Genomic DNA, 17,888 nt, shown 5'->3' with positions numbered 1-17,888 from the left:
AGGGTCAACTATTCAGCCTGTCACATTCTAGGCATTAGGCTATCAACTCCACAAACGGAGGGGTGAATTAAAATGTTACTTTGCGTGTGTGTGTGTGTGTGCGCGCGCGCACACACACGCTCAGAGGTTAGAGAGGGCACCTTGTGGCTGTTCTCTCCTTCCAGTGTGTGGGTTGCCGGAACTGAGGTCAGGCTGGCAGGGTTGGTAGCAGGCGTCTCTATCAGAGAAATTATCTCCTTGGCCCATTTTTTCTCTCTCATTGCATTTTTCCCTCCTGCACTTTGCCAACTGCTAGGAAGCAGAGAGAAGTGTGACTTTGTCAAGCGAATGGTGACGTAAATGTGAATGTTCTGTGTAAACACTCTCTTCTACTTTCCACAAATTGTGGCACTCTGCACAAAAATGAGTGTGCACTAGTAATATTTGCACAAGTACTCTTACAACTTCCTGTAAGTTCAGTATTTAAGTTCTGAACCACAAACTGGATGTTCTAAAGCCTTTGTGCCACAAAGTTAAATAACAGCTAAGCAACCTATCTTAATATTTAATACATTTATTAAGGCAGTTTTACTCAACATTTTAAAAGCAGTGGCTGGATTTTGTTACCTATTTCATGACGAGGTAAAACCAAGTGGTTATACCCTGAATGAGATGCCTTTGAGGTTTTTTTTTTAATATTTTTTATGGTTTATTTAACTTTATTTTATGTGCATTGGTATGAAGGTGTCAGATCCCTTGCAACTGGATCTTCAGGCACTTGTGAGCTGCCATGTGGGTGCTGGGAATTGAACCCGGATCCTCTGGAAGAGCAGTCAGTACTCTTAACCACTGAGCCATCTCTCCAGCCCACCTTTGAGGTTTTAAGGCTAGATTATGAATGAGTACAAATGATTCAGTTATTTTACTGCGTTAAAAATTGAAACCAGTGGCCATCTATCACTTACTTTTCAGAATCAAGTTCTCTTGCGAACCCAAATGAGAAAAGCCACCCAGAAAGTGCTATCAGTCTGCAGGCTCCCTGGGCGTATTTCATGCTCTTAAAACATCTTTGATGCTGCCACTCTCCAGCACCTGCGACAGCAATGCCAAATTATTAGAGGCTTGGTCACCAAATCAGCTTTCTGCCTCCTTCTTTCTTTTTGACAATTTCTTTGCACATGTATCAGGGAATATAGTGGACTGGTTCTAAGTCGAAGGGCAGAGGGGGGGAAAAACCATTTCATTTTTAAAGCAAGTTTCCTATTAATCAATTTTTTTTTTGTTTTTTTGAAACAGGGTTTCTCTGTGGCTTTGGAGCCTGTCCTGGAACTAGCTCTTGTAGACCAGGCTGGCCTCGAACTCACAGAGATCCGTCTGCCTCTGCGTCCCAAGTGCTGGGATTAAAGGCGTGCGCCACCACTGCCCGGCTCCTATTAATCTATTTTAAGTATTATTAACCTTTAAAATGCCACACATGTAAATAGTAATCTCACGCTATTTACTGATTATATTCCCATCCCATTATTTTATTCTCTTCCTCGACCGTCCTCCTCCCCAGGGAGTCCTCCTAGTCTTTCACTGATCCCCAGACACTTAGGTCAGAAGGAAATTGCTCTGCTCAGAGCTTTGCTACGTGGGACTGAACACTATTCTATAGCTCTGGGAATCCGCGTGCTCTATTCCTCCAGAAGACTGAGCCACTGTGATAGAACGGCCTTTATTGGAGACTCGGGGTGGAGCAGGATGGAGCTAGCTTTCCTATTTACTTGCTTTCCCGACTCTGGGTAAATCACTTCATTTCTCAAGGCCCCAGCTTCCTCCAGCTTTAAAATATCAGAGTCTTAACAAAGAGCTGAGATAAGAAATAATAAGTTGAATATTGGGTGGTATGTCACAGTGCACGTGGAATTGATGAATGAAATTATAAAAATAATTCCATGTATTTTAGTAGGGACTGTAAGTGGAAAGAATAAGCCATTGTGACTTTTATAAAATCTACTAACCAAGGAAATGAAAAATACAAAAGATCTGGTAGAAAACTATTTCTTCTAATTGTCTGAGAAAAATATAAAGGAACAAGAGAGATTTCACTCACAGCTTTGAGAGTAAACAACGAACTGAGGAAAACTATAACTAAGATGTTAATACTTTTTAAAACAATTTTAAATGTTTATTTATTTATTATGTATACACAGTTTTGCCTGCAGGCCAGAAGAGAGCACCAGATCTCATTATGGATAGCTGTGAGTCACAATGTGGTTGCTGGAAATTGAACTCATGACCTCTGGAAAAGCAGCCAGTGCTCTGAGCAATTTCTCCAGCCCCTAAGACAGTAACTTTTAATAGCTGAAAAAAACATTGTTTTGGAAGGAATATATGTATGTATGTATGTATATATGTATGTATACACGTGTATCCTACTTTAAAGCTTATGGTCAATTTATAGAGTAATAGGAAAGATAATTCTTATTTTAGAAAGAACCTGTCCCTCCCTCCTCCCCCCAAAATCAAGGCCAGCCTGGTCTACAGAGTGAGTTGCAGGAGAGCCAGGGAAACCCTGTCTTGAAAATCCCCCCAAATATAACATTTGGTGGCATTGCTGTACTTGGTATTCAAATATGAACTACAAAGACACTAGAATTTGGGCATTTCAGAGACTTCGCATCAGAAAAACAAAGAACCCAACTGTTACCACTATAGTTGTGATGGCTAGTCTTTGGGGTCAACGTGCCTGGATTAACCAATTAGTTAAATTAACTGGGATTAAATACCAACTCAAGCAGGTGGGTACACCTGTAAGGGACTTCTTAATTCAATCATTTGGAGTGCGAAGTGTTGGGGTCCAGTGCTAGCCCGGACCCTCAATTATTTCTCTAGACCAAACCTCCACATAAACTATGTCTCTCTGGATCAGTGTGGAGAGGCAGAAATAAAGACACAACTCACATGGCTTTATAGGGAGATTCTCGGTGGTCTCTCATGAAGTCCTGAGGAATTCCTCTCGTTTATTCTCCAAATAGTCTTTATACCAAAACTTTACTGAGGTGGAAATAGATTAGCATTCTGTTTCCTAGGTAACCAGGTGAATGGTTTTTGGTCAAGTCTGTGTCTACCTATCTGCTCTGTATGCTAGCTGTCATGTAGGCTTGAATTAACATCTCTATCAGGCATCCTCCAAATTATAAAGGAGCAACATCCTGACCTTCTGTTAGGTTGTGATGGCCTGTCTGGTAGGCTACATGACCACCTCAAGTGGGGCCTATGGCTTCAGAGCCTGGCTGCCACACCATATAGGAATATGGGCCTACAGCGAAGACCCACTTTTAATCCAGATCTTCTAAGGAGGAAAGAAAGATCCACCTTAAATCTGGGCTACCCCTTCCACTGGCAGCCTATATGAAGGACATGGAGGAAGGAAGCTTGCCTCTTTACCTGCTTGCTCTCATCTCACCGACAAGTCCATTCCTTCACTGGCATTAGAGCCCTCTTATAGGCATATACTGAAAACTAGGTGAGGCATTCATCCTCACAGACTGAACAACAGCTGGATGCTTGGCCCTTTCTTGGCAGACAGCTACTGTTGGGACTAACTAACTGGACCACAGCCTGTAAACCATTCCAACAAATCCCTTCCTATAATTCTGTTCTGAGAGAGAACCCCGACTAATACAAAAGTGGGCACAGGAAGGGTTCTCCACGAAGTCAGTAACTGGGGAGATGTATGCTAAAACTGAAATTAGAGATCTCCACACTGACCACGATGAAAAAATTGAGGTTTTGTCAGGAGTTGTGAGGTGTGGAGTAATGGCGCTCACATGTAGCTAATGTGACTGCATCATGTTAGAAGAGTGAGTGACACATTATTTATTCATGTTTATATATACACTCTCAAGTACAGATTACACAGAAACTGACGTAGATGAGATGGAATACAGATTTAAGGAATTATTTGCAATAGCATTTATAACAGCCTCAAACTGAACTCAGACTTCCATCAACAAAACGGCTAAACAAACTGTTACATATCGTTACAATGGAGAATTGTATATGCAGCAATTAAAAAAACAAATTATAGCTAAATGAACAGCCTGAACAAGATATGGATTACAGCACAGTTGAGCCAATATGGTAAGCAAAACAGATTACATATTATCTCATTTATATACCATTCACAAGAGAGGGAAAAACTAAACAATGTCACACTTGGGGATGAACACCTGTGATAAAACAATAAAGAAAAGCAAGGAAATGATTACCACTAAGGTCTGAATAATAGTAACTTCCAGGAGGGAAAGTTGTGTTTAGGAAGGTCATTAATGGCTTCTGAAGGATTAGCAAAACCCCACTGATTGGCCTGAATGACTGCTTACAGGGTAGTTTCTTTGATAATTACTCATAGCACACAACTGCCCTCTATGTTTAAAGTCCATTTCACAAAAATGTTGAAAATGAACTGATAGACTACAGTGGCATTTTTAGGAATTTTGTCAGATAAACTAGGTTACGTAATCTTTGACTGTAGAAACCACTGACATGGGATAATAAAACATTGATTAATTTCCCATACAAGTCCACTTTCAAGGGAGAAGTTATGAAACCTCTTCAGAAAGCCCTTTGTCATACTTTAACCCAGCACGCAGATCTTTATGATAAACTGGTGAGCCAGGAAAAGAACCCTGCTAAGGCTTTTGATCCTGATTTACGTGTTGGGAAATCTGATTTAACTGATGCATTTCTCCTCTTGATGAACAGGCAGTATATGGAGCTGAGAGGATACAGAACCAGCTGGAGATGTAAGAATTCCTCCTCTCCAGTAGTTGTATAGCAGGAGCAACTATCCCTAAGGAGGTGGCTCTTCTGAGTGCAGTTCTGTCTGTGGGGAGGAGGTTCTGAAGTGGAACCTTTGCAATGAAGCAGCTTGGGCCTCGGGCCTCTGACCACTGCGTGGTGCACTTTCCTGGAAACTTATTCTCATTTTGTAGAGCTTGATGTTTGTACTCTTTCCATTCAGAGTCCACAGCTCCTCTACACCTATACTGTATTTAATTTCTGCTGCTGCCACGTCCGGCTATTGCTTATTGATCGGATTCTCTGTGAGTCTTAGTTGGACATGGCAGGCGAATGGAACATGTTTGCAGACCATCAAACCCAGCGCATGGAGGGAGAGATATTTGACTCCTGGGATTTCAGGTGGAGAACATACATCAGGTCCCGGAGCAAACTGTGAGTCTGTCCTTACCTTTGTGGCATCCTCCTCCCTCATTTACTCACTTTTTTTTTTTTTTTTTTTTTCAGCCTTCGAACAAAAATGAACCCCTGATTTATCACTGTAGACATTTCTTTGATCTAATGTTTGCAGTGGTGGTGGCAGCAGTGGCAAACCCCGGGCTTCCTAAATATGTGGGTAGCGTATTTAGTCCCATCTCCCCAAGCAAGGCTGAAAGACGTAAAGCGCTTATGGATATCCATCACTGCTGCTTCCAGAGGAGGGACAGGGTGTTGGGATCCAGCCACACAACTGTGGAATGGTTTCCCTTCATGTTTGCTGCTGCTTTAATCTCATTCTCACACCACTAACAAGGGCAGGTTCAAGACCGATTCCTGAGGATTGTGGTATTTTTATTTTGAAAATTCTTTTACTAGCAAACCACAACTTAAATTTCACTAGCTTTTCCTAAAACTTATTTCCTAGAACTGAATCTGTAGGACAAACAGCTCAATATATTTATTAATAACAGAAGGGGGGAGAGAGGGAGCTAGTGGGGAGAGGAGGAGAGGGAGGGATGGATAGACAGAGAATGCGCGCGCAGAGGGCACACTTGAGTTAAGTCTCGAGACGCGGGCCAAAAATTTTTGAAGACAGTAAGAGGCACTGTGATGAACAAGATTAGCGCTCCAAAAAAATCCAAGAGACAAGCAAGAATGATTCTTAAAAGTTATTCTTTTAAGACTACATCCGCCCCTTGAGAACATAGGAATCCCCTCTATAATATCCCAGAGTTGGTTCGCTTTCAGCCCTCCGCTCCCCAACCCCGGCAATCCGCCTCCTTTCCCACCCACAAAAGCCTCAAGTGCGACTCCCTCCGTGAAGCCGCATCCCTTTCCTTTCACGGCTAGTGGGGGAGTGTATTACAACTCTCAGGCTTCCACGCTGCGATGTACAAAAACATTTGCACTTCCCCCTCGTCTCCGAGTTCCGGGACTGCGGTGCGAGAGGCATTCATTCAGCCGCTCAGTCCCCCGTCAAAATCTTCGCACCGCACCAGCACCCCACGCCGCGGGAAGGGTGGGGCGCTTGCTCCCGGGAGCAGGTGCAGCCCCAGGGCTGGAGGTCAACTACTTCCACCCGTCTCGCCGTTCCAGAGTCAGCTCCGGGCCAAAATGCCTCACCTTCGGGGTGGTGCGCGCCCGAGCCCGGCTCCGGGGCCTGCGCCTCCTCCCCGTTCCCAGAGGAGCCGTCCGCACCTGCCCCGAAGGGAACGGCGACGGCGCCCGCTCTCCGCACCGCCCTCGGGTCAGGGGTAAGATCAGGCGGTAGCTTAGGCTTCGCCCGGGCTCCTCCCCTTCCTCTCTTTAGTTCTGACGCGGCCGTAGAGGCGGTGGCGGCGGCGGCGGCAGCAGCAGCAGTCCCGCGGCCCGAGGCGCACCCACCCGCTTGCGGATCTCGACTTCCTCTTCCCTTGCCGCGTCATCAGCGCGCGCCGCCGCCTCGCAGGGCGGGGTGTCTGGAGCTGGGGGGGGGGGAGAAAAGGCCGGCGGAGGAAAGGGAAGGGAGGGGGGAGGAGAGCGGTTGCTAGGCGACTTGCGTCATCGCCGGGCGCCGCTCTCCTCCCGCCCCTCTCTGGAGTGAGGCGAGAGCCCCGCACAGAGCGAGGGAGACAGCGAGCTGAGCTCCGGGCGCTGCTGCCGCCGCCGCCGCCGCCGGTGAGAGAGAGCGTGAGAAGCGAGTGAGCGAGCGAGCATCGGAGAGATCAGGCGCCCGTGCACTGGCCGCCGCCGAGACCTTCGCCTCAGCCCGGGCCAGCGGGAGCCGCGGCCGCCGTCTGCTCCCCCCCTTACCTTCCCGGCCGGCAGCGGCTGCTGCACACGCCGGAGCCGGAGCCCGAGCCGGAGCCGGAGCCGAAGCCCGAGCCGGAGCCCGCGGCCGGGGGGCAGGGAGGCGGCTGCCGCGGGTCGGGACTGGTAGCTGCTCAGCCGGGAGAGGACGCCCGCGAGGGGCTGGGCTTTCTGCCTCGCCCCGGGGCGTGGGGCGAAGGACCCCCCAAGGTGTAGGGAGGGGGTCCCGGCCACCGCGACACATGCGGGAGCCGGGAGCGGGGGCGGCGCCGATTCGAGCCCGCCGGGTCCCCAGCTTAGCCACCGTCCGGTCCGGCCGCCCGGGACCGTAGCATCCCTTCGGGGAGTGTATGAACCGGGGCCCCCAGCCCAGGAGCCACCCCCGGGCCGGGGGGGCGGGGACCCCGATGTGAGACTGTCGCGGCGGCGTGGTGAGCGGCCCGGGCGCCGCCGTCCTCTCCTTCCCCTCCCCTCCCCTCCCCTTCACCCCCTCTTGGGGGGCTTCTTCTTGGGCCCGCCGCCGCCCCGCTCGGCTCCTCGGCGGGACTCCGGGAGTTCTCGGCGCCCCCTCCCCGCCCCAGCCCCCCAGGGCAGAGGGGCCGGGGGGGACCCGGGGGGCCGGCCGCCGCCTCCGCCCAGAGGAAACTTTACCCAAACAAAATATCGAGCTTTCCGATCGTGACTGTCCCGGGACAAGTGGCCCAGGACGGGCAGAAGCTACAGCCTGCAGAGACTCAGGAAGAGGAAAAAACGGTGAGCGGGGCCGCCGCCGCCGCCGCCTCTACCCCGGCAGCGCGGAAGAGACCCGGGTGGTTGCCTGGTGGAGCGACGCTAGCACCGCTTCTTCCTCAGTTCCGCGCCGAGCCTTTCGCAGCTGCCGCCTCAGCCCGAAGGAGGAAGGGAACCAGCCCACATTGTCAGCGCCACCGCTCGTCTCTGATGCGTGAGTGGACTCGGGGGTGGGGGACATTCTAGAGTGGCAAGTGGGAGCCGGTGGGTGCTTGATGCTGGAGTTTGGGTGGTTCTCGAGGCTTGGCGGTAGAGATCTGCCCTTCCTGCTGGGGGGAGAGGCATCAGTTTGCATGAGTGATGGGGTTTCACTTAGAGGAGCTGTGTCTCCAGAGTGGGCGTTTGCACCTCTCTGCACTCTGACCGGCAAGGGAAATCGAGAAAGCCCATGGACAGTTCTGTCCTGTACATTTTCCTGGCTACCGGTTGTGATCCAGCATAGTGGTTTTTGTTTCAGGGAAACTCCCATGGAATCCCACGTGGGAATCACTTGAATCAACTCTTTAAAATTTCTTTCTGAACTGTTGTTTTGAAGTTGTCCTTGAGAGGAAGAGCACTTTTCATTCTAGTCCACACGGGAGTTTGGTGCCCCCGACACCTTATTTCCTGAGTCCAGAGATTGCACTGTGTGAGGAGAACTAGCATGTTTCAGTAGGTCGGGAGAGTCCGCCTCCCTAGGATGCGGAACTCATGGACACTGAATCTGGGGAGAGCCCTTAACGCAGCACCATTTTCTGAAAGTTCCAGCTCTTCTTCCCTAATACTCTTTTCTCTTTTGCTGTCACATATCTTCTGTGATAGCACATTTTTACCAGGGACTGGAAGGCCATGAGGGTTTTCTTACTTGGCTCCAGTTGTCATTTTAGGAGAAACTTATTACTCTGAAAAAGTATTTCAGGTATTTTAAGAGTGCTTAGAGATACAGAAAAGTAATGTTAAGTAACTGAGCACCGTAAGGGTTAAAACATACCGTGGGATCTTGCGTAGCGAGGAGCATAGGTAGTGTAAGACTGAGAATTCTGGTCCCTTCAGACAACTGAATGTGGGCAGAGTCAGATGCTCTGTAGAGATGAATGGGAACCTGGGCTTGCCCATCCATCCTAATTTTTCCATTTAGGATCAGATTAAATCTGACAGTTTCTTATATTTCACGGTGGTTGGGTCCTGTTCTTCCCCTCTTTTTAAAGTAATTAGCCTGAAAGTTTATTAGCTTCTGCATTGTGTATCGATTCATTTACCTTCATCCTGCCTCCTCAGACTTCTGAGATGTAGTTTAAGGAGTGCTAAAACAACCATGGGTTGTTTTCTTGCTTTCATAGACTTTGGTTTTCTCTTCTGTCAGCTTTCCCAACTTTTTAAACTTAGGGTACTTTTAGGTTTTTTTTTTCCCTCCATTTCTTTGATCACTTTGCCCTCTTTCAGATCTTCCAGCATTTTTGTTTTTCCTTATGCTTTGTTTTTCTTATGTTTTCATAAGACACTATAAATTCTACTTAGTGTAAATGGGAATTGGCATGAAAATATTCTTACCAATGACAGAGGCAATCCAATATAAATGTCATAAAACTGTAGGAGACGGCTCAGTGGATAAAGCTGCTTTCTGCCTAAGTCTGAGGACTTGAGTCTAATTCAGAGAACCAAGGGTGGGAGGAGAAAACCGACTCTACAGAGCTGTTCTGCCTGTGTCGTTGCACACACATGGCGGTCGTGGTGGTAGCAGTGGTACTACTAGTAGTAAAGCTAAACAGATGTTTGTAAAAATGTGAGGGGGACATCACCATCATTACTCTAAGATCACTGTGCGCCAGGGACTCCCTGCACGTTTCATTACGGAAATGTTGATTTTGGACTACCCAGGCATAATCGGTGTCTCCGAGCCAAACCTTGGAAGGGTTCCTTCAGGAAGAAAAGAACATACACAAACAAAATATTAAAGACCTAAAGTCAGAACATGTAAAAGGTGAGGGCTAATTAGGAAGTTATCTTGGTGGGAACCCTGCTTGCTGATGGAGGGTCTCAACGAGGGTTAGGATCAGTGTATGCTTGTAAAGATGCATGGTTACAGTCCATAAAAGCTTTTGAAAACCGCTCCAGAGAGGGTTGTTTCAAGTGATTGGGAGAAATTATATTTTAGCACAAAGACATTATGCTGACTTTAGGATTTTGTTTCTCTAGGAAACCAACATTTTTACACTATGGGGGCTACACAGAAGGAGGCGTGAAAAAGGAAATGCTTTGGATGTTTTTTAGCTTGATGCTAGTAGTTTCTCATGAGCAAGAATTCAGAAATGGGCAGCGGCAGACTTTGATTTGGGGTTAAGAGCTGAATATCCATACAGTTCTTGTGTTGGCTCATTCTGTTTTCCTTCCCTCCCTCTCTTACTCTTTCTCTTGTCCCAGGCTGACCTTGGATTTGCTGTGTAGTTGAGGATGACCTTTAACTTCTAATCCTCCTGATCCTGCCTTGACTTCCTGGATGCTAAACTTACTGGTGTGTGCCACCATTTCTGGTTTATGTAGTGTTAGGAATGGAACCTAGGGCTTTGTACATTGTAGCAGGTACTTTGCCGGCTGAGCTGCATCCACTGGACCCTGCCCCACGTAGCTTTCAAGACCAAAAAGTAGTTTGGGTACCATGCGACAGTGTTGGTAGAGATAGATGAGCATTGGTCTTAAAGCCTTTAGGTTTCTGAGATTGGTAATACTGAGTAAAGAGCTGAAAAATGAGTTTTAAGTTTTGGGGGTGGGTCAGATTTTGTTAGGCACAGGCATAATAAGAGGAGAGAGCTTTGTAAGTGAGCGAAAATGGCAGCTGAAAAGATGAGCAGTCTTAAAACCTAGCTGTCAACTCAGTCTCAGGATATAATTCTGTCTCAGAAATAGTTAGTATTTCAATAGAGTGTTTAGATCCTGAGATATGTGTTCAGAAAACAGGACTTTGTTAGGGAACTTATACATAAAATGGAATATTAGTTGCTCCAAACTCAGTCAGGTGTTCGATACTTTCTCGTATTATTATAATTTGGTGTTCCCCCCCCCCCGGGGGGGGATTTCTCTGTATAGTCCTGACTGTCCTCTGCCTCCTTAGGTGATCTAGGGATGAAAAGTGTGCACCACCATAGCTCAGCCTGGTCTTCATACTGAGAGTGGGGCTGAAACTTGCTGAAAGCGAAGACTGTTTCCTTAGCTCTCACATTCAGGGATGTGCAGCTTGTGTCCATACAGTGGAGGGATAGCCTGTGTTGGCACAGAAGTGTTAGGGGTACTTCAGAATGTTCAGGCATCTTTATGGTTAGCGTTTGGTGTTGGCTTTGGCAAGGGTAAAAGATAGGGAGTAGAAATACATAATCATCTTTCTATTCCTTAGTTTGAATTCAGTGCCTTCCAAAGCTACTTTGGCTCCTTAAGAGAATGTCCAGTTGGCAGAAATCCAGGAATCGATATTTTTAAGCAAGGAGGTAGGTCTACAGTGATTGGGAATATCTCCTATATAGTTTGTTATTTTTTATACTTTCCCCATTTCTTACATGGGCAAAGATATGCTTAAGTGTTTTTAAAAGGCAGCCGTTTAGCATTAACCTGATTTACAAATATGGTGGGACTCCATTGTGGGGAATGGCAACATCTATATTCTTTGTTGTGCCAGTTTTTAAGAGAACCTTGAGGGTTTGTTTGTATCTGTGTGTATCTTAGCGCCAGAGGGCTCCAGAGTGTGTGTGGCTTAGCAGCAGCTCATTTAAATATACTTTGAAGATGATTCTTGGAGAAGGCTTGTGGGACATAAGGAGGGGTTGGCAACCTTTCTGTGTGGGTCTGCGTACTCTGTCACAGCTTGTAGCACTGTGCCCGCCATGGGAAAGCAGCCGTAGATGGTAATGGACTGAGCTGTGACTGCTCCACTGGGATCTCATGCGTAAAAACACGAGGTTGACGGGGTTGGGTCTGTGGGCTGAAGTCAAAACCCCTGGCAAAGGACAGCTAAATCTACCAGCATGTAAAGTGAGCTACGTTAAACTACAAAGCCAGATTGGCCGTTTTACGTGGATTCTGTTTTCCAGACGATGTGATCCTCTGGGCTGCTTTGTAATGATTTGCCTTCATAGTGCTGAGAAGTATGGGCTAAGAAGCAGGCACGATTCTATCTAAATGGATCTAAAAAGATGAGAATCACGTTTAAAGATGCCATAATTGACATCTTAGTTGCTTTTTTATTTCTGTGACAAAGCTTCATGACCCAGGCAACACACACACACACACACACACACACACACACACACAGAGAGAGAGAGCATTTAATTTTGCCTACAGTTTCAGAGGGTGAGTCTGTGACCATTGTGGTGGGTGGGCATGGCAGCAACAGGCAGTGACACTGGACACTGGAGAAGTAGCAAGAGCTCACGTACAACCCACAAGCACGAGAAAACTCAAAGTCCACCCAGTGATAAACTTTCTTCAACAAGGCCACACCTCCTAATCTTTCCAAAACAGTTTTTACCAACTGGAGACCAGTCATTCAAATATGAGCCTATGGGTCGTTCTCATTCAATTCTCCACAGCTGACACAGGGGAAATACTTGTTTTGTATTATGGCTAAAAGAATCTGTGAATTTGAACTAGGAAGCATGATGCATGCTAATCAGGCATTCTACCACTGAGCTACATCCCCCAGTGGTAGAAGCTTACTTTTGAAAGGTTCTGAAAATAAATTGTAAAGCATTTGCTTTTAATGTGAAATTGGAAGCATTCAAATTGTTTTAAATCAGACGAAGATGTCAAGTCAGATTCTAAGAAATGTTAAGGTTTAATGCATCCACCTCTTGAAGTCATGATCTCATTACTAAATCCGTATAAAGAATTTAGTTCAGACAGGCCATGGTGGTGCACACCTTTAGTTCCAGCACTCCAGATGCAGAAGCAGGCAGATCTCTATGAGTTCAAGGCTCGCCTTGTCTACAGAGTGATTTCCAGGACTGCCAGGGCTACACAGAAAGAAACCCTGTCTTGAAGAACCAAAAAGGGCGAAAAAATTTAGTTCAAAATTGTTTCCATTTTGTTTTTTAAGTGTTGTTATATCGTAAATCACTTAAGTAATTTGAATGTATATTTTAAACAACATCTTTAAGAGTAAATATATTGCAAATGTATTGTCTACAAAGGACTAGCTATTTACTTAGTGCAAGTTTTAATGTTACAGCTAATGTTTTCTGTTTGCTTGCTTGTTGTTTTTGATTTTTCCTAGACAGGGTCTTGCTATGTAGCAATATAGCTATGTAGGCTGTCTTGGAACTCACTCTGTTGACCAGGTTGGCCTCGGCACTCAGCCTCGGCACTCACAGAGATCCACTTGCCTCTGCCTCTGGAGTGCTGGGATTAAAGGCATGCATCACCACATGTGGCTACAACTAACGTTAAAACACTGTTTCCTTTGTCAGCAAACACTAATACCTGTGTTAGATGATAGTATATTTACCCGGTCTTACCAATTTTGTTTCCTGATCTCTCTTTTTTTTTTTTTGTACAATACAGTACAATTGTGATTCCTTTTCAGTTAGTTTCAAAGCTGTATTTACTATAGTGATCCCTCTGTATCATAGGAACCCTGCAGATGTCAGAACCTGGAAATGTTTAAGCCTCTTACATAAAAGAAATATTTAAAGGGCCCAGTGAGGTGGCTTGCCACCGTGCCTGAGGACCTGAGTTTCTTCCCTAGAACCAACATGAGTCTCAAAAGTTGTCCTCTGACTTCCACAATATGCAGTGTTATATGTGCCCCCATAAATAATGTGATAAAAAGTATTTACATATAACATGTGACATAAAATATATTACATATGCTATATATGTATCTTTTTGTGTACTTCAAAATTAGCCTCTAGATTATTTGTAATACATAATACAATATAAACAGTTAACAGTTGTTATACTATATAGTGTAGGGGACCACAATAAAAAAGTCTACAAACTTACTATATTCTTTTTTTTCCTGGATAGTTTCCATTTGTGGTTGGTTTAATCTGCAGATTAATAGAGTGTGAACTGTTCATTCTGTATGTGTAATTGATATTTTGATTTCTCTTTTTCTCTTTGAATGAAAAAGCATATAGTTTGACAATTTTAGTTTTTTGAGAGGGTCACTGTAAAGTACGCTTAGTATTTTTTTTCTTTTGTGGGGCTGTGTGAGTGTGTGTGTGTGTGTTTGTGTGTGTGTGTGTTTGTGTTTGAGACAGTCACCCTTGCTATAATCCATTCTGGTTTCAAATTTGAGATGCTATTGCCTCAGCTTCTGGGGTGCTGTGTTTATAGGTATCTACAACTATACCTAGATTTGTTTTATTTTTTAAAAGTCTTACATTAAACATTTGGCCTTTTAAAGTGATTTTATCAATGGATGGGCAGCAAAGTTAAAAGCCATAGGCGTTCCTCTCATGTCTGCAATAATTTCAAATAGATATTTTACTTTGGCAATACCTAGTAGACCAGGTGAACTTTTTGGTGTGTGTTCATTAGCATTGCAAATAGATGAGTAAATTTGTTTTCAAATAGTGAACTCTTGCTATAATATCTTTCTATCTTTATAACTTTAACCTTTTAGTATAAAACCATTCTGGACTAGGCCTAAAAATATACAATCAGATTTTTTTCTATTTTCCATGCTTCCTCACTGATAGTTTCTTGTAATACCTTTCATATCATATGAAAATGGAGTATATTTCTTAAATGAATATGATGTTTATACATATTCTAGTAATTACATGTTTACATAGAAATATACTTAAAATTATTCCTAAGATACTTTGAGATCATGAAATCCTTGAGAAACTATTGCGGTTCTCACTGAGCTCTGGGACAGTAGAAAGACTAATTTAAAAGAAAAATTTTCTAAAATATTCCTGTAAATTTCATAAGTTTCTCTAACAGAGTAAGCTTAGCCAGGAAACAGAACCAGTGCTCTGTTGTGCTGTCTTCCCTGCCGTAGATGGAAACACACGGGGATCTTACTGCTCGGCCGTCATTTGCTTTTCTAAAGCACAGCTGCGCATCAGTCAGGCTCTTGTGTTCCTCCTGCTACTGGAAATCTGGGTACCCCCTCTTGTATCTGTCTACCTGGTATGTTGCGATAGATACCTTTTCCTACGCTATATGGCTGCTGTAATATTTGTAAATCTTAAAAGCTAAAATAAGGTTAACACCATTTCACCTTAGCCTTATCTCTGAGAGATCACCACTGAACACACTGTGTTTGCCTAGGGCTTTCACATCCCACAGTGCTTTTTTTTTTTTTTTTTTTTTTTTTTTTAAGTCCTTCATGTCAGCTTCCCAAGGACTGTCAGTGCTGGCAGTAGTGTAGGCCTGTGCCACGAGACTCCGCTTCTCAGTACTGACAACGCTGTAGGTGGCATTGCAAGGCCAGATGCTTGTTTGTTGGGAGAATGTATATAGTTGGTTGGTGTTTTAGGTCTGCTTTTTAGGAGACTCTAGGAGTGATAGAACCTTGGCATGGTGTCCTAGGTCTGAGAATTTGCTTCACCAAAGTATTGAGTTACTTTATAACCAACTACAGCCAGTGGTTGAAAGCATCCCTGGACCCAGCAACAAGTTGCTAGCTCATGTCTCATTTACCTGGGGTACACATTCATACTTGGGGGCAGAAGGCCCAGTGAGATGGGGACTGCGATTCTTAACCTCGTGACTTGGACAGGCCACTTCTTCAGCACCCACTCACTGGGGAAATCACATTCTTCACGGGATTTGCTGTGATTAGAAGAGAATTGAGCTGGGTGTTGGTGGCACAGGCCCTTAATCCCAGCACTCTGAAGTCAGAGGCAGGTGGATCTTTGTGAGTTCAAGGCCAGCCTGGTCTACAGAGTTAGTTACAGGACAACTAGGGCTGTTACACAGAAAAATCCTGACTTGAAAAAAACAGGGAGAGAGAGAGAGAGAGAGAGAGAGAGAGAGAGAGAGAGAGAGAGAGAGAGAGAGAGAGAGAGAGAGAGAGAGAGAATTGAAATTGTGTGGAGCTCATATATATGATTCACTGATGTTAATTTGCCAAGTTCCCTGTCTTTTAATGTGTGGCATGGTAGCAGGTCAGAATAAGGCATTGTTTTTGCTCAACATTTAAATGAGCCCTTGAGTTTGTAGTCTTGTTTCAAAAGCATCTAAAAACTAGAGAAATGACAACTACCTATAGACAAGAAAGATTTTTTTAAACAACTTTCATGTCCAAAGACACTAGTATTGAATGGAACAGCTTTACTCTTTATTCTTAAATAATTAGTGTTTTTTTTTTTTTTCTTGGTAGTGATGATGTTTCAAGTTGCCCACCGAGAAATCCTGGAATGCAATTCAGTTATCAGTTCTTCTCACTTTTTACTTCCTGCCTTTTTAACTCTGGAAATAGAAAGCTTTGGGGACTTGCGAAGCTGAATAGATTTATCTGTATCAGTTACATTTCAAACTGAGATGGAAATATCATTATTTAGGTGAACATATTATTAGTAGATACCTAATTTTACTTCTCATTTTCATAAAATGATTTATGTGTGTTTAACGTTCCTTAAATACAAGATAGCATTCAGAAATACTTTTTATTCAAGTCTAGAAAAGTTGGTTTTATCAGCATATAAGGAATAAATGCTTCTTAATGGTTTTAAAAGAAGATTTATATTATTTTTAATTATGTGTATGTGTGTATATACATATATATGGGTATACATACATACATACATACATACACACACACACACACACATACATATATCGGTGGATATGCCCACTTAGGTGCAGATGCCCGGAGAGGCCAGAGGTGTCACTTGATGTGGGTGCTGGGAACCAAACTGGGGTCTTCTGCAAGAGCAGTGTCTGCTCTTGACCTTACCCATCTCTCTAATTCCTCCGATGTTTGTGTATTTGGAAGGTTTTTATGACTTGAGCCATTTCGTTATGCTTTTAACTGTTTTATTTAACAGAATTATATATTTAAGTATTTAAGAACCCACAGGCCAGGTAAAAGATGGAGACATTTCTTAGCAGTGATGATCTTGTTAGCTCTGGTCTTTTGCTTTATTTTCTCCTTTTTCGGCAAATTTCCTTTAGATTTTGTTGTAAATATAAAATTAGGTTAGTTTATCTGAAAGTTGATGTCTGATTAGATGGATGGTTAATTTAATGAAGACCTAATTTTTAATATTTCCAGTATTTTAGCTTTTTCTTGTTGGTAGCAATTGGAGTTAGGTCTCCAGCTTTCTTTCCATTTCAGTTATTTTCAAGAAGGATCTTAGACTTAAGGGGGACCTGTCTCGATTTCTCTAAGAATTTGTGTGCTCAGTGGCTCTTAGCTGTGAATCTGCTGGTAAGATTTTTAGAATGCTTACAGGGCGTGTGGGCCCTTCTCCGTGGATCTTATACAGGTGGGATTGTTTTCCTTGAGAAAGATAAGATTTTAATTTACTGGATTGAGAAATTTGGAGCAGGAAGCAGATAATTAAATTTGTTATGAAAGTCATCCAGTGGGGAGGAGAGGTGGAATGGACAGGGGCAGGAGAGACGTCAGGGCAGATGAGGGAGGGCTGAGAAGCAGACTTGGGGAGTCTGTCTCCGGAAGTTTTGAGGTCAGTCTTAGTCAGAGGTTATACCCTTTGATTTCCTTGGGTCGTGGACTTGGGGTGTTACCAGTTGTTATTTGCTACTCTCTGAAATGTCGATTAGAAGATTGATTTTTGTTCATGGTTTTTCAACATCTGGATTCTTAAAACCATTGAATTTCTAATCTGTATGCTTAATCATTGTGTTCCAGGGTGGGAAAGTTTCCACCATACCTGATAGGGGAAGGTCCGGACAAAGAGTCTGACCTCCACTGCCGTCCCAGACGTGCTGGGAGGCTGGTAATCCTGTATGACTAAGTGAGGCAGACTTGGAGTTGATGGTCCAAGTTCCTGCTCTGCTACATTGTGGTCTTGGGCAAATTATTTATTCAATGAGTTTCCTGTCAAACTGTGGTGATGGTAATAGTACCTGGGGCTTCAGAGAGTAATTAGGACTGGGTGGCATTCTGCATGGACGCC

General features: G+C 44.4%; 1 protein-coding gene across 3 annotated transcripts in view; it reads left to right on the top strand.

The window, feature by feature from the left end:
- Positions 1-6,807: 6,807 nt before the first annotated feature.
- Positions 6,808-17,888, top strand: part of Fbxw7 (F-box and WD repeat domain containing 7) — a 144,733-nt gene continuing 133,652 nt past the window's right edge. For all 3 annotated transcript variants that reach the window (XM_038347429.1, XM_038347427.1, XM_038347428.1), the window contains exon 1: positions 6,808-7,978. The gene's annotated coding sequence lies outside the window, so the exon portion shown is untranslated. The remainder of the gene's footprint in view (positions 7,979-17,888) is intronic.

This window comes from Arvicola amphibius, chromosome 11, assembly GCF_903992535.2.
Source record: "Arvicola amphibius chromosome 11, mArvAmp1.2, whole genome shotgun sequence".
Classification (NCBI taxonomy): domain Eukaryota; kingdom Metazoa; phylum Chordata; class Mammalia; order Rodentia; family Cricetidae; genus Arvicola; species Arvicola amphibius.
This window is presented reverse-complemented; position numbering and strand designations above follow the sequence as displayed.